At 39.2% G+C, this 11,810-nt stretch overlaps 1 non-coding gene across 1 annotated transcript; it reads left to right on the forward strand.

Annotated features, from left to right (window-relative positions):
- Nucleotides 1–11,624: 11,624 nt before the first annotated feature.
- LOC144239675 (U6 spliceosomal RNA) lies at nucleotides 11,625–11,731 on the forward strand. The gene has a single exon (XR_013337460.1). It is a non-coding gene; the product is annotated as a U6 spliceosomal RNA (small nuclear RNA).
- Nucleotides 11,732–11,810: the final 79 nt, after the last annotated feature.

Raw genomic sequence — 11,810 nt, forward strand, 5'->3', positions numbered from 1 at the left:
CGCACTGTACTTTGTTTTTGTCTTCTGGTTTCCCTCCCCGCCCCCAATCTGTCTCTTTGAAAGGAAACAAATACTATAAAAGCAAGCCTCTCTTGTAATTCTTTCCTTTCCCTCTCTTAAAAAGCGTGTTATTTACAGATGTGTAAATGTGGCCAACACCAATTTTACTGATGTATAATACTTAGATTTAGTTTTGAAGTTGAAAATCCTTCAAACGAGCAGAAAAGGGAAAAAAAAAGTTACATTCATGAGAAGGTAGGTATGATCTGGAATCTTTTTCTTCTGAATAGTACACACAGAAAACATTTCTTGATCAAGGAGTTACATGTCAACTGAACTAATCATCCTGATGGGACATTTCCAGTATTTTAAAGGCAGGACCAAAGGGCAGAGCATGTCAGTTTTTGCTCAGTAACAAAACTGCAACATTCTGTCCACATTCAACGTCAACTAAACTTCTATCTTGAATGAGCATTTCCAACATTTTTAAAGGCAGAACTGAGGAGCAGATTATTTGTTCATATACAACACCACAATTTTCTGCTCACAAATCAATTGAGCATTTCCAAACTGTGCTTTAAAAAATTTTGAAACCTACATCTTTTGGAACCTACATCTGCCCCCTCGAAGAAGCAAAGTTACTCAGAGCCTCCTCACAAAGCCCCTCTCTGCCTCTCTGGGCCTCCCCTCCCTACAGCCCTCCCCCACTCTTCCTCTCTTTCTGGCTCTCTCCTGGACACACACTCTCCCTCCCATGCCCAGGGCTCCTATAAAGAGATCAGTTTCCCATATTCAAGAAATTAGCATGTATGTATCCATCAGTATTCGAACTAAAACTCAAGCCAAAAGGAACCTCTTACAAGGTCTCGTTTTCCTTTGGATGACGAGCCTGCATAAGATGTGTCAAATTAAAAGAAGAAATCAGAGCAAGCTTCCTCCTCCTGTTTTTGCTTGCCTCTGATGGAAACTGAATTAAGATTTTAGGAACCTGGACCTTTGAGAACATGACACCAGCAGGTGGTGATCACACAGGATAGGTACAAAGGTCTTGAAGCTTGCTTAGAGCTTTGCTACGTGGTGGCGCACCAGCTCTGACTTGTGCCGTCGCGGGCAAACCTCATCCTATCACAGATGGGTGTGAGTGTCTGTCTAACCGTGCGAGTGCTAGTGTGTGTGTGCCCACGTGTATGCACACCTTCGTGTACCTGTGTACATGTGATTGTAGACGTACCTGTTGTGCGTAACTCTGTTTAAAAAAAAAATTGCTTCGCAGTTGTGCACCTTTGAAGTAGTGTAATATTCACCTGAAGTTTTTTGCCGCTCGGTTTTGATGTCATTGAGCGTGTACTTCTGTTTTCAAGCAGGCTTCTAGTACATGTTGCTAAACTAACTTTGCTGAACCACCGAGTTGACTTGTGTTATTTTTTCCTTGCCTACCAACCAGAGGGATGGGGGGGCTCTGTTTTTCCCTTGTGAATGGTGCTGAGGTGAGGATGTGACCGAGGATCCAACTCCTCCTTCAGTTCCTTCATACTCTTCTCTTTTCCCCACCTAATCAAATAGTGCAGTGTGGCTTTTGTTCATTCTGGTAACAGTGCGCTCTTCAGGCAGCCTTTCTTCACGCTTTCCATCACCACTTTATTTTCAAGTAAGTTTTCAGTCACAATCGTTCAGAGTCGTGGAAAGAAAAGATGCTTTCAGCGGGGAGGACTTCTTTATTGCTTTATTTGGATATTAGGTTCTGGGGCTGCCAGCAGACAGGGTACAGCACAGATGTTAACACTTTGCTGAATAAATGAACGGGAAACCTCATACACAACAGTACATCCGGGTAGTAACAGGTACAAATAGTCACAGGTACAGCATAACAAATATGCAATCTTTTTGACACTACTTCTTAGTTTACAGACACAACTAATTTATTCAGTATTGTGCTGGGAGGGTCCTTCTAGAATATGTGTACCCACATATCACTTACCTTCCAGCTACCAGTTTATGCTGCTGTTAAGAAAAACCAATGATGGAACGATTTGTGTGTGTGTGTGTGCGCGATGTATGTGTGTGACCTCTGCATTTAATTTGGTATCAGACATACTCACTTGGTCAGTAAAAACTTTAAAACATTTGCTATTTCTGCTTCACAGATCTGCTTTCAGTTGCTCTGGCTTTGTCTTCCTCTGTAAATATCCTTATACTCTTGTTTCTTTGTAAACATCTCATTTGCCGTTTTGGGAGACAACCTTGCAACTTTGTATAGTGTTTATATATATATCTGACTTGCCTTTCCATAGAGCTACTGCAATAAATGTGTTCATGGAAGTTGCGTGTGCAGAGACTCATTTTTCTTAATGGTGCTGTCTCTATTATAAATGGGTTTCTCTGCTCCGTGGAAGTGCTGACTGCATTTTTCAGAAAAAGATGTTGGGATAATTTAGGGTTTGGGTAGAAGTTACTATGCTTAGAAACGTGAGGCTTTTCAACGGCATCAGCACACAAACTCTTGATTCTCCAAACGTAGAGAACTTACCTGAGTTTTCATGTCGACCATGGTGTATAAATTATATATTGAATTGACTACTCAGTGAGGTTAAGGTAATCATTTACAGTCTTCTTTTGTCTCCTTCCTTTGCCGCTTACTCTTGCCCTTTAATTGACTCCCTTTTCATTTACAGTTGACCCTTGAACAATACAGGGCTTAGGGGCACTGACCCCCTGCACAGTCTAAAACTCACATATAACTGACTTCTCGAAATTTAAATGGTCAATAGCCTACAGGTGACCAGAAGCCTTGCTGATAACATAAACAGTCTATAAACAGTCCACTAATATGCATTTTGTAGGTTATATGTATTATATACTGTATTCTTACCATAAAGGAAGCTAGAGAAAAGAAAATACTGTTTAAAAGAGGGGCTTCTGGAGGAGGACACTTGTGGGGATGAGCACTGAGTGTTATGTGGAAACTAATCTGACAATAACCTATTAAAAAAAAAAAGATATACAATAAAAAAAATAAATAAAAGAGGGGCTTCTGGAGGAGGACACTTGTGGGGATGAGCACTGAGGGTTATGTGGAAACTAATCTGACAATAACCTATTAAAAAAAAAAAGATATACAATAAAAAAAATAAATAAAAGAGGGGCTTCTGGAGGAGGACACTTGTGGGGATGAGCACTGAGGGTTATGTGGAAACTAATCTGACAATAACCTATTAAAAAAAAAAAGATATACAATAAAAAAAATAAATAAAAGAGGGGCTTCTGGAGGAGGACACTTGTGGGGATGAGCACTGAGGGTTATGTGGAAACTAATCTGACAATAACCTATTAAAAAAAAAAAGATATACAATAAAAAAAATAAATAAAAGAGGGGCTTCTGGAGGAGGACACTTGTGGGGATGAGCACTGAGGGTTATGTGGAAACTAATCTGACAATAACCTATTAAAAAAAAAAAGATATACAATAAAAAAAATAAATAAAAGAGGGGCTTCTGGAGGAGGACACTTGTGGGGATGAGCACTGAGGGTTATGTGGAAACTAATCTGACAATAACCTATTAAAAAAAAAAAGATATACAATAAAAAAAATAAATAAAAGAGGGGCTTCTGGAGGAGGACACTTGTGGGGATGAGCACTGAGGGTTATGTGGAAACTAATCTGACAATAACCTATTAAAAAAAAAAAGATATACAATAAAAAAAATAAATAAAAGAGGGGCTTCTGGAGGAGGACACTTGTGGGGATGAGCACTGAGGGTTATGTGGAAACTAATCTGACAATAACCTATTAAAAAAAAAAAGATATACAATAAAAAAAATAAATAAAAGAGGGGCTTCTGGAGGAGGACACTTGTGGGGATGAGCACTGAGGGTTATGTGGAAACTAATCTGACAATAACCTATTAAAAAAAAAAAGATATACAATAAAAAAAATAAATAAAAGAGGGGCTTCTGGAGGAGGACACTTGTGGGGATGAGCACTGAGGGTTATGTGGAAACTAATCTGACAATAACCTATTAAAAAAAAAAAGATATACAATAAAAAAAATAAATAAAAGAGGGGCTTCTGGAGGAGGACACTTGTGGGGATGAGCACTGAGGGTTATGTGGAAACTAATCTGACAATAACCTATTAAAAAAAAAAAGATATACAATAAAAAAAATAAATAAAAGAGGGGCTTCTGGAGGAGGACACTTGTGGGGATGAGCACTGAGGGTTATGTGGAAACTAATCTGACAATAACCTATTAAAAAAAAAAAGATATACAATAAAAAAAATAAATAAAAGAGGGGCTTCTGGAGGAGGACACTTGTGGGGATGAGCACTGAGGGTTATGTGGAAACTAATTTGACAATAACCTATTAAAAAAAAAAAGATATACAATAAAAAAAATAAAAAAAAATAAATAAAAGAGGGGCTTCTGGGTGGGTCAGTTAGGTGTCCGACTTCGGCTCAGGTCATGATCTCACAGTTCGTGAGTTCGAGCCCTGCGTGGAGCTCTGTGCTGACAGCTCAGAGCCTGGAGTCTTCTTCGGATTCTGTCTCTGTCCCTCTCTACCCCTCCATCACTCACGCTCTGTGTCTCTCTCGATAAAAAAAATAAACATCAAAATTTTTTTTTAAATCATAAAGAGAAGAAAATACATTTACAGTACTGTAGTGTGTTTACATTGAAAAAGAATCCATGTATAAGCAGATATGCACAGTTCAAACCTGTGTTGTTCAAGGGTCAAATATACTTATTTTTAACCGCTGGGAAGACAGCTATGAGTACATTTTAAAAAGTCCACCAGTGAATAGACAGAAAACATTTCTCCATTGATGGCATATAGAAGGATGGATGGGTTGAATATCAAGAATATATTAGTAAGTCATATTGTCAGCCTTATCAGAAACCAAAGATTTAAAGGAACACTAGAAAAATAATTGCCTCCCTGATTCTTTCCTTGTCACACAGAGGGTCAGTGAAAGTAAGTAAGACGTTAGGACCAATGCTTGACTAAGGATCAATGGGCAGTGGGGAGGGATAATGCCCAGTGGGGAGTGGATTCAGATAGGGAACAGGGTAGGGAGTCAGTTCTCACATTATGTGCGTGATCCACAAGCTTCACTGTATATTTGCAGACAGTCTAGTTCATTGTGCAACTTGACCCTACTGGTGTACCTGAGTTGTGTATAAAGCATATCATAATGGGAAGGTATAATTAGACCTCCTTCATCGTTAGAAACTTTCTAATAATCAAGGAATCGATTCATTCAGTGTCACAGATTATATATGACCTCTAGCCCTAGTTCACACTGTAAGAGAGGCAATCTGTATTTGTCAGGACACAGCCCAAATATATTTTATTCATCCCAATACAGCCCCTCAAAGACATGGGCACATCTGTGTTTACCAAGACTACATGATCTCTGTATACTCATTTGCTGATTCACATCTTAATGGGGCTTGAACTCCTGGAACAGTGGACAGAGTCAGTGAGGCTTCTTCAACCATCAGCAGAACTCACTAGCTAGAAAGATCTACATTGTGGTGTGCCTGAACAGAACCCTGGCTGCTCCACTTCCCAGGTCTCATACATTGTAATCACATGCTCGCTATAGAATGTGAAATGGTACTGTTTCTTTATTTTTTTAAATTTTTATTTATTTCTAGGAGAGAGAGAGAGAGAGAGAGACAGCGTGAGCAGGGGAGGGTCAGAGAGAGAGGGAGTCACAGACTGAAGGAGGCTCCAGGCGCCGAGCTGGCAGTCAGCACAGAGCCCGACGCGGGGCTCGAACCCACGAACCGCGAGATCATGACCTAAGCGAAAGTCGGACGCTTAACCAACTAAGCCACCCAGGCGCCCCTGGTACTGTTTCTTTAAAGCATAAAATCTATTCAGAAGACTTATCAGGTAAAACATGCCTAAGTACATACTAGTTAAGCACCTCCAGTGACTGCTTAGAAAAATATTACTAGGTGCTAATGGAACCCAAAAGGCACCTTGGAAACGCCCCTAAGTGCTTTTTTTTTTTTTTTAAAAAAAAAAAATCTGCCCAAAGGCAGCACCTGGAAAATGTGAGTATGGGAATTTGTGTGGGTAAGCCAGATCAGGACCCCTAATTTACAAAATGTGCAAAAGAGAATATGCAAAATTAATGCACAGAATGAGGTTGGACTGTATTCTGTTTTAGAAAAACCAATTCATTCCTCCCCCAAGACATGCATCTTAATGGATGCTGGTTTTCAGGCAGCTACCTTAAGTCCCAGTTTGCTGCTTAAGTGTACTGCAGAGATAAGAAATGCAACTGAGCTGTACAAAATGAGACAACTTTCCTCCTGTCTCTTGTGCATGATAAATGCTAAAGCAATTAGGAACCACTGTTGCGTGTTACATTGGAATTTGTCAGTAACATCAGTGCTGTGCTATATAAATGGAGGAAACTTATTTAGAATGAAGTCCTGAGAACCTAAGAGGAGACTACTGGTCTAACATAATATTAAACATTTGGGGCCATAGAACTGAACTAGAAGCAATCCCCTCCTTGACTTTTCAATCTCAGAATATCCATTACAGTGTATTTTCGCTGACAGTAATCTGAATTAGCATTTCAATAACAAGAGGAGCAAATTAATGTTGAAATGGAAAGCAGATTCTTAAATACCTACAGAGAAAAAAATGTGAAATTTATAGTTCCTTCTGTAAGTCCAAGAAGCCTATCAACATTTTTGCACTTTCTGCCTCATTTTCAGGGAATTGAATACATGTAGGCCTATATCCATGTTCACATTTTTGTTATTGTTTCTTTTCACTTTCTTAGAAGCAGTTTAGGAACCATCTGTCTGGCCTTGCATATTTACTCTGTTTTTTAATTCTTTACATTAGGATTATGCTCATTCTAGGAAGACAGGCAGTATTGGTGGTGGTGCCTTAGAATTATAGTTAAATATATCACATTCATTACCTGGTAGATATAAACCATGTAAGATGTTGATAGTGAAAAAAACAAACCTCTTTTGCAAGACTACTACGTCTTTTTGTGGGGGTATGACAGTGACACTTGAGGAACACTGGAGTTATCAAGGGTTCTCATCTGGTTCCGTAACACCTTAGAAAACGATAGTTGACATTCTGGAATTGGGTATAGAACGACAAGGGATCTTAGGTATGGGGTAGCCAAGCCCTACCCCCCTTCGGACTATTTCTCCATTCTCTCAATTCTCTCCCGTGAAGAAATTATTTTAATCACCTTTCCTGGCTTTTAAAGTCCTGCTAAGAAGTCTCGTAGGAGGACAGGATAAAATGATTAGAAATTTTCTTCCTAGTCTAGAGTTTATGACCCATGATACTCCATGGAAAGTGAGAATTTGCCACATAGGATTTGACGAGGCGATCTTCTCTTCTCCCTCCTTGTCCAGCTCCACCAAGAAGTGCTCACTACACCAACAGTGCTCATAATATTTCACTTTGTGGATTCAGAAACTTAAACCCGTTTCCTACTTTCCCTCTTTACGATAAAGTAAAACTTTATCTTGCCAGAATTAATGAGAAAAAAATCTTATCCAAAACTCCAATTGCTAAATCCCAACTGAGACAAAAGACCAGCCTACCCTAATACAAATAGTCATATTACAAAAGACATACCCAATGACTCTACACTTAAATCCCTATGTACCACATAGTTAACAAAATCCTCTAGGATGATTTTGACGTAGTCTTGTAATGAACAATTACCTTGTGCTGGCACCAAATCACAGTAAGTAATGAGAGATAAGACTTCCACTTCTGGTCAAGACAGACCAGATTTACTTTCCCATCTGAACAAACACAAAATAAAAACCCTTCAAAATATGAAAGAAGGGTTTTCAAGCCACCAAACACCAACTAATAAAAGTTGGTGATCCCTATGAGGTGAGGACAAACTTGGTAAGGCCTACAATTGCCTTGTCTTACTACCTTGAAAGCAATTTCAGGCCATGGTGCAGGGTTGAGACATCCAAACTAACCCCTTGAATTAAAGAGATGGACCTCTAAGCACAAGGAGTTCAAGATGGCTAGAATTCATGACAGACAGTCCCCTAGAGGAAGGAGCTTCACCGAGAACTCCAGAGATGTGTAGATGGTTGTCCTTGAGTATTCAGAAGGATACGGATCACACCAGGCATGTGAGAAAATTATCTGAGGCCATAGAAAGAACAACCTGAAAGGATTAGAGGTAGCAGTGTTTGGTACTCACACAGGCTCAGAAGTATCAGCCAGAATGGAAAACCTCAAGGTTTATGGGGTATTGGATAGAATACTCAGAAGGGTCTTGCCTCAGTTTCGGGGAAAGCTAATCCTAGACTGAACAGTACTCCTGACTTACCTAAGAAATCTCACAAGCGGTGCCTGGGTGGCCCAGTCGGTTAGGTGTCCAACTTTGACTCAGGTCATGATCTCGTGGTTTGTGAGTTCGAGCCCCACATTGGGCTCTATGCTGACAGCTCAGAGCCTGGACCCTGCTTCAGATTCTGTGCCTCCCCTTCTCTGCCCCTCCCTGATCATGTCCTGTCTCTCTCTGTCTCTCAATAATAAATAACATGTTTTTTTTTAAAAGCTTATGAAAAGGATCTGAAATGAACAGCTTTCAAATAATTTAAGTGTTTTTAAAAAAAACCCTCAAAGAATAAAATTACAAAATACCCAACATTCAACAGGACAAAATCACAATGTCTCACACCAAATAAAAAATTAGCAGGTATGCAAAAAAACCCAAGACCAATAACAGAGAAATATGACCCATAATGAAGAGTAAACAATGGAAACCTATCCAAAAACTAACACAGATGATAGAATTAGTAGACATGGCTATTAAACAGTTATTATAACATATATTAAAAAGTTAATTAGAGAAAGGAAAGATGTATAATTGGCATAAATGGAACTGCTATAAATGCAAACTACAATTTTGGAGATAAAAATATAATAGACGACATGAATGGCAAGTAAGATATTGTAGGAGAAAAGATTGTTCAACTTGAAGTCATAGAGATCAAGTCAATTCAACATAAAACAAAGAAAAAAGAGAAACAACAAAAATTGACAGGATAGCGGTGCCTGGGTGGTTCAGCCAATTAAGTGTCCAACCCTTGATTTTGGCTCAGGTCATGACCTCATGGTTTTTGAGATTGAGCTTCACGTCAGGCTCTGCACTGACAGTGCAAATCCTGCTTGGGATTCTCTCTCTCCTTCTCTCTGCCCCTACCCTGCTTGCACTTTCTCTCTCTTGCTTTTTCTCTCTTTTTCAAATAAACTTTAAAAAATAACAGCGCATTAGTGAACTGTGGGACAATTTCAAGTGTGCTAGTATATGTGAGTAAAGCCCATGCAGGAGAGGTGGAAGATCAGAAAAATTATTTTAAGTAAGAAGGGGCAAAAATTTTCCAAATTTGATGAAAACTGTAAATGCACAGGTCAAAGAGGCTTTATAAATGCAAAACACAAGAAATATGAAGAAACTACACCAAAACACATCGTGATCACATTATGGGCAGAGGAACAAAGATAAAGACGTCAGCAGCTTTCTCATTAGAAATTGTCCAAGTTAGGAGTTCCTGGGTGGCTCAGTCAGTTAAGCATCTGACTTCGGCTCAGGTCATGATCTAGCGGTTCATGGGCTCTAGCCCCACGTCAGGCTCTGTGCCAACAGCTCAGAGACTGGAACCTGCTTTGGATTCTGTGTCTCCCTCTCTCTCTCTCTGCCCCTCCCCTGCTCACACTCTGTCTCTCTATCCCTCAAAAATAAACAAACATTAAAATTAAAAAATACTGTGCAAGTGAGAAGACATTAGATCAACCTCTTTAAAGTTCTGATAGAATTTTAAAAAAAAAAAAAAAAGTCNGATTTTTTTTTTTCTTCAAATATATAACAGCTGAATGAATTCAGCACCAGCAGACTGCTCTTTCAAGAAAGGAAGTGTCGTATGCATGGATACTTAAACAAGATGGAAATATAGATATACACAAAAGAATGAAGTGACTGAAAATGGAAACTGTATGAGTAAATTTATGAACTATTTGTCTTATTATTGAAATGTCTTTAATGGATGGATACTTGAGGACCTCAGTGGGGATATAAAGACCTCTGAAAATTCTTTCCCCTATGGGACCAAGGGAGCAGACTGACAAAAATGGTCAGAATCAACTTTTTTAGAACTCTGGAAATTAACCAAAGACTTGCAGCAATGCAGGAATGGTTTCCTCAAGAGCAAACACACAAACAAAACCCAGCGGAATCTTGGTAAGAACAATGACCTTTGTGGTGTCTTAACGTGCTCTATTGCCATCTCCTCATGGCCAGTTATGTGGTAGCCTGGAATACTAATAGCCCTCAGTCATTGTGAAAACCAACCAGCCATTGGGGCAGGCAGAAAAGGGCAGGAGCTCCTTCAAGGACTCATTCCCAAATGACTGCCATTATTGACCGGTTTGGTGGTTCCCAGGATGAAAACACTCCCCAAAACTTGTTTGTGTTCAACCTAACACAGAGGTGTGCCAGTGCCAACAAATTTTTCCCCGGGAGCATTTGGTAAAACCAATCACTATTAGTTGTTTAATATTGCAACTGCCTCAGACTGTGGAGAACAGTTGAAATAAATCATAAGCTTACTAAAAACCTTAAAAAGAAAATCCCAAAGATGTAATGTCCATAGGAGGCTCTGAAAAGCTCTGAAATGTTTTTGTGAACCTAGAGGGAAAAGAATAGGTGTAGTGATGTGAGCATGCCCACGGCTGGGCACATGCTCATGAGAGATCTGAGAAGACTGAAAAGTTCTCACCACTGCCTAACCTGTAGGATTCTATACAAGCAGGAGGAGAAGGCTAAAAGAGGGTTGTAAACTGCCTTGCTGAATGTTGACGTGAGCTCATAGAGCCACTCAGCAATGACTGGGGAGATTTACTGGCTCCAAGCATTTAAAGAAATCTCCGGAAAGTAATTATCTGGACACTAATCTAAGTGGGCAGAGACCTCGGTAGCCACACATGACAAAGAATACAAAGTTTTACAGAATTAGTACAGAAACATCATGACACAAACAAGCAATAACAACAAATCCTTTAAAGGGGGGCATTTGATATGCAAAGCCCTCACATTATTATTTTAAAATTCCAATTTTATTGTTTTAATGTTTATTTATTTTGAGAGAGAGTGTGTGAAAGAGGCCACACATGCATGAGCGGGAGAGGGGCAGAGGGAGAGAGAGAATCCCAGGCAGGCTCCAGAATCAGCATGGAGCCGGACATGGGGCTGGATCTATTGACCGTGAGATCATGACCTAAGCTGAAATCAAGAGTCAGATGTTTAACTGACTGAGCCATCCAGGTGCCCCTAAATTCCCAAATAAGAAAAATTTATGAGACATTCAAAGAAGCAAGACAGTATGGCCCATGTATAGGAAAAGTAGTCAACAGAAACAGAGCCTGAGGAAGTCTTGACTTTGTAGTTAACACATTATATCAGATTATATATACAATCACATTATATCAGCAATTTCAGTTTTCTTAAAAGTAAAGGAAATCATGAGAATACAAAAATTATGCCTCACTAAATAGTGAATGTTAATACAGAGATAGAAATTATTTTAAAAGAACCAATAAGGGTGCATGCTCTGGTAGCACATATATTAAGATTGGAACAATACAGAGAAGATTAGCATGGTCCCTGTGCAACGATGATATGTAAATTCTTGAAGTATTCCATATTTTTAACCAGAATTTAAATAAAAACTAGAAAAAGATGAAAAAAAGGAAACAATTTCCAAAAAAAAAAAAAAAAAAAAGAAAAA

Source organism: Crocuta crocuta, unplaced genomic scaffold, assembly GCF_008692635.1.
Source record: "Crocuta crocuta isolate KB4526 unplaced genomic scaffold, BGI_CrCroc_1.0 scaffold737, whole genome shotgun sequence".
Classification (NCBI taxonomy): domain Eukaryota; kingdom Metazoa; phylum Chordata; class Mammalia; order Carnivora; family Hyaenidae; genus Crocuta; species Crocuta crocuta.